At 41.5% G+C, this 5585-nt stretch overlaps 1 pseudogene; it reads right to left on the bottom strand.

Moving 5' to 3' along the window:
- Positions 1-4330: 4330 nt before the first annotated feature.
- LOC101612703 lies at positions 4331-5249 on the bottom strand (annotated as a pseudogene).
- Positions 5250-5585: the final 336 nt, after the last annotated feature.

Genomic DNA, 5585 nt, shown 5'->3' with positions numbered 1-5585 from the left:
CAAGTAAATCTTTTCCTAATGTAAGCTCAAAAAGCCATTTTCATATTATATTCTAGAAACTTAATCACTTCACCTTTTACATTTAGGTTTCCAATGTACTAGAATTGGTTTATGTGATTCTTATATTTAACTGTATAAACTGAGGCTTAAATGTTCTCTGAATGTCAATTAAATGTTTAACATTATATTTACAGTACATGAGTTGATCAATATTTAACACTTGGCAGTAAATTCATTAATTAGGTTTGTTTTCTTGTAATTTACTTTAGAGTAAAATCATTTCAAAGTTCCTATAGATTTCATTTTCATACACATGTGCTCTGTTAGTGAGCAGAAACTCCATGGCTTTCTCACATCTCTATAACAGAAAACCTTGAAATATTTCTTGGATTGTTTTCTTAATAGTCCCACTAAGAAAGGTAGGTGATATTACTCATGTTACAGAATTCTAGAGTTCTCTTGTTCTTTAAGGTATATGGAGACAAGATAACTGGGTAATGACAAATGTGGTCTTTGCTTTCAGTTTATCACATCAGGAATCTTTGCAGTAATGCTACAGAAGAGGCCTTCGTATTGTTTGGTAAGTCAGAAGCCTTGCAGAAACTTTAGAGAGTTTATGCCAAAAACATGAAAAGCAGTCGGAAGTCAGCAAACCTACAGTATTTTCAAGCAACACCTGCATTGTGTATTTCCAGAATACCCACAGTCCTCCAAGGTGTGCCTACATACCATATCTCAAACTAAGAGAACAAAATTTGTTTTTAACAGAAATTTGGAATAAAAGCAGAAATGCACCTAAAATTTAAAAATATACTTAGAATAAATATAAAATTGATGTGATGGTTCATACTTATTGTTTACCTGGCAGGATTTAGACTCACCTAAGAGACAGGCCTCTGAGAATACCTGAGGGAGTTTCTACACTGGGTTAACTGTGGTGAAAAAATCCACCATAAATGTGGATTGAACCATCAATGGGGTGGGGTCTTGAACTGAATAAGATAGGACAAGAAAACAAGCTGAGCACCAGCGTTCACCTCTCTCAACTTCCTGGCTGTGGTGGGCTGTGTAAGCAGGCACTCTTCACACTGCTGCCCCACAGTGGACCGTATTCTCAGACTGTCAGCCAAAATAAGCCCTTCCTTCTTTCCTTAAGTTGTCTTTGTCGGAAGAAAAGTAACTTACACACTTAGAAATTTCAGAAGAAAGTATTTGTGAACCTGAGGATGTAATAAGTATCCAAATATTTGGAAATTAAGTGACACACTACCAAATACTTCATGGGCCAAAAGGAAATCTAAAAGTAATTGGAAAATATTTAGATCATAAGAATTAACACAGAAAATGTGAAAACCTGAGAAATGGGGTTAACCTAAAGCCTCACATGTAAGAAATAAGTCAAAGCAGAGTAGGTTAAGCTTGATGTAAGTTGAAAGAAAAATATCATGAAGTTTAGGTATAAATAAATATAGTGAAAACAGAGAACTAATAAAGCCAATAAACTAAAATGTGGTCCTTTACAAAGTCAATAAAAATAATGCACCCCTAACAAGGCTGATAAAAATATGGCAACTAGGTAGAAATTTTCAGGAGTTGGAACAAAAGACCTTGAAGCCATTAGAATGGTGAAAAAGTCAGACACTGAAATGATGAGAGGTTTGGAAAAGTATTTATGACAATATATGTAAGACAGATAAAAAGGAGAAATTCCTTAAATGTAAAGACTACCAAAATTCACTGGGAGAAATATACTGAATAGCCTTATATCTAATAAAGACATGAATCCATTCTTACAAATCTCCCTTCAAAGAAAACTGTAGGCTTAGATGACTCAAAAAGTCTACTTTGGAAGTAAATTCTTAATAGCCCTAAAGAAAATAGAGGAGGAGGAACAAAATGAGACAACTGAAACATATAATCTTATCAAATGTAAACAAGCCCTGGAATAAATAACCTAATATTCTCAAACTATTTTAAAGTAGGATCAAACTATATGCTCTCTTTTAGAAGCTCACTTTCTTTCTTTCTTTTTTTTTTTTTTTTTTTTTTTGGTTTTTCGAGGTAGGGTCTCACTCTAGCCCACGCTGACCTGGAATTCACTATGGAGTCTCAGGGTGGCCTCAAACTCATGGTGATCCTCCTACCTCTGCCTCCCAAGTGCTGGGATTAAAGGCATGCGCCACCATGCCCGGCTAGAAGCTCACTTTCTATATAAAGCCAAATAGAGATTGCAAGTGAAAGAATGATAATACATGCATTATTTTATGTTCATTGGTCATATGTTTAAAATGGCACTGTCTTCCTCATGAATATACATTATTTTCTTGAATTTCTGTCTAAATATTCATGTATATACATATGTACATGAGAAGAATGCATAAGACAAATTAGCAATAAATTAGATATGACTAGAGATAAAGACACCTTTCAATATTGTTTAGAACAAAATTACACAAATGCATATTTGATATTAAAACTTTGGGATAAATATAGCAAAACTGAATAAAACAAGAATAGAAAAATCTACAACCATAATCAATCTTAACACCTCTAAATAACTGATAAAACATGTGGACAAAGTAGAAAACTAAAACAATATCCAACCTGTAACACATGCTCTTGTATTATGCATAGGATATTCACCTACATATACCATAGGTCAAACCAGACAAAAAGAACAATAAAATTCACAAAATCGAAATAATAACTTTAGGAAGGAAATATAATCAAATTAAAAAGTCAATTATAACATACCTAAGAATCTGCCCAAATATTTGAAAATTAGATGAAAATGAAAACAACCCAGGAGCCAAAAAGAAATTAGGAAATATTCTTAATTAAATGACTACAACACTGCAAGTGTGATTTCTTTCAGATAGAACTAAAGAATGCTTAAGGAAAATGTATTGGGTTTTTTTTTTTTAAAAATACTTGCGTTTTATTTCAGGCCAAAGCCCTTCAACTCTGACCTAAATGCCTTTACAGTCCCACAACACAGGCTGATAGTCAAAGTGCCCACAGACACGGAGGATGGGGATGATGGCCAGAAAGGTAGAGGAGCACACAGTCAAATCTAAGGGCAGAGCAAGGCATAGGAGGCATAGGAGACACGGGCTCCTCTCAGCTCTGGCTGGGCTCCCAGCTTTGCTCACCAGAGAGGAATACCAGCAGCAGGAGGGCAGAACGCCTCATTGTCTGAAGGAAGACATGTTGCTCCTCATCTCCATCCCCAGAGCCCTCTCTTCCAGGCAGAAACAAAGCCCTGCGCTGCACTGCACTGAACACACCGCTTCCCCTCCCCGCCATCCAGCAGAGGGACACTGTGGCTGAGGCCCTCAGGGGAGGGAGGGAGCTGTTACTGTGAGACCAAATAGAACCATTTTAAGTTAAAAAAAAAAAAAAAAAGGCCCAGGTATGACTTAGATAGAAAACTAGAAGGCCAATGTGCTGACCTTTTGCTTCTGTAAACTTTGCTTGCTTAATTGCTGCCTTTCCCCCCTAACGTTTCTGAGGAATCTCCACTTCAAGGACATTGCAGAAACACTCCACTGTGGGGTGGGGGGGGGGGGCTCCGACCACCTGCTTAGATAAGAAACTGAGGAATCTCCTCTTCAAGAACAATGGAGATGACTTCATCTGCCTGGAGTCCCCAACTTTGCCCGCTGAAACCCCAAGCCAATCAGAACTGTTTAAATCAACCAATCATGTATCTATCCCCTACTTCTTTGTTCAAATTCCTAGATGAACCCCTTTCCCCAAAAGAAAGGGGCTCTCTCCCTCACTACCGCTGTGCCGGACTGTGGGGACAGAGCCCAGGCCTAGGCTTGCAATAAAGAAACCTGTTGCTTTTGCGTTCAAGTGTCTCGGCTTCTGTGGAGGTTCTCTGGGTGACTCCTGGGTGACTGGGGGACTTGGCTCCTGGTCAGGGGTCTTGGCACAACATTACTAAAGAAGAAAAATTTTTCTAAAAAAAGCAAGAAACCCGTCTTAATCCTGCAGCACAGAATCTACAACTGCTAGCTCAACTTTGTATGCAAAAGACAGGGACAGCCCAGGAGTGGCCCTGCCACACACAGCCCGGGAGCTGCTCCTGTGCCTCTGGCTCTGGCCAACCACTGCCCTCTAAGCATGAGTCTATAACAAACTCTGAAGAAAGCCAACTCCTGGGATAGTAAATACCATTTCCATTTAAGACCAACAGCTTCTGGGCCTTATGCTGAACTTGCAAACACCTGAATGGTGTCTGTTCCCACGGAGGAGGCATGACAGGTAGTCACAACCCACCTGAGCAGAGGTGACTGTTGAGATGCTAAGCAGCCCAACTTCCCCTAAATCTGCCCTGTGCCCAATGCCACATGAATGTGTCCCCTGGCCTGCATCTTGTCCAGCGCATCAAAGGAGGCATAGAGCTCAGAGAAGAGCTCATTGTTTCCACACTGTATCCAGTTGACCAGGGTCAAAAGGCTCGGCCTGATCCCCTCCCAGGGCTGTCCTCACATGCTGGGGCACAGAAGGTGGGTCATCAGGTCCGACCAAGTCACAGCATGACGGTGAGGAGAGAAGTGGCAATGTGGAACTTTCCAGGGATGTACCCTCAGAGTCGACCCCTGGAATCCACACTTCTAGGCAGTCCTTCTCTTCACTGGGAGGTGGTGAGGGAGAGCTTCTCCTCCCTGGTCTTGGTATAAAGCAGCAACTGTTAAACTGGTCTCCTTTAGCCAGGCAAGAGGTACACTGCCTCTCCTCCTGAGCCCAGCCACAGTTTGACATAGCATAGTGGAGAATGACATCAGAGACGGTCATGGAGCTTCGGCCCTGGACACAGGCCTCAATCTCGGGCACTGAGAGCTGGCTTTGCAGGAAGAGGTGCAACTGGCTGTCTGATAGAAGGACCACACTCTGCAGGACGTTTTCCAAGAAGTGCTGTAGACCTTGTCGTCGCTTCTCAATGAACTCATCCGAGCTGCCAAAGAAAGTGGACTTCCCAGGAAGTTCATGTACGGGCACCAAGCCCACGTTTCTCTGTGGCTGCTTCCTCCGCCACACAAATTCCCGGTAGCGCCGCCGCACACAGGACGTCTTGGGGGTAAAGGCCTTGCTGTTTGTATGGAGGAATATCTTTTAAGCCACGTACGAATTTCACGTACGAATGCCTTCATTTCTGCACACAGGGGTCCTGAACACGCACCGTGATCACCTCCTCCTGCTCTTGGTTCTCCAACATCCTACACCAAAAGCCCATCAGAAGAAAACATCTGCAAAGCTAAAGGATCCAGATTCAGTTCCTCAGGACCCACATAAGCCAAATGCACAAGATGGCACATGTGTCTGGAGTTCATTTGTAGTGGCTGGAGGCTCTGGTGCACCCATTCTTTCTCTTTCACAAGGTGTTAGAGCAAGCTCTGTCTGCACAAGCTGTGTGTCAGCTCTGTTCCATCTTTTTGTGCATCTGTAATCCGCTCTTCCTTTCACCTGAAATCACCATCAACTCGGCACAGCAATACCGCCAGCCTCCCACCAGCTAGCCCGAAACCCGGCCAAAATGTATTGTTTTAAAAGTATATATTAGAAAAAAATGTATATTT

The sequence above is a fragment of the Jaculus jaculus genome, chromosome 1 (assembly GCF_020740685.1).
Source record: "Jaculus jaculus isolate mJacJac1 chromosome 1, mJacJac1.mat.Y.cur, whole genome shotgun sequence".
NCBI classification, from domain to species: domain Eukaryota; kingdom Metazoa; phylum Chordata; class Mammalia; order Rodentia; family Dipodidae; genus Jaculus; species Jaculus jaculus.
This window is presented reverse-complemented; position numbering and strand designations above follow the sequence as displayed.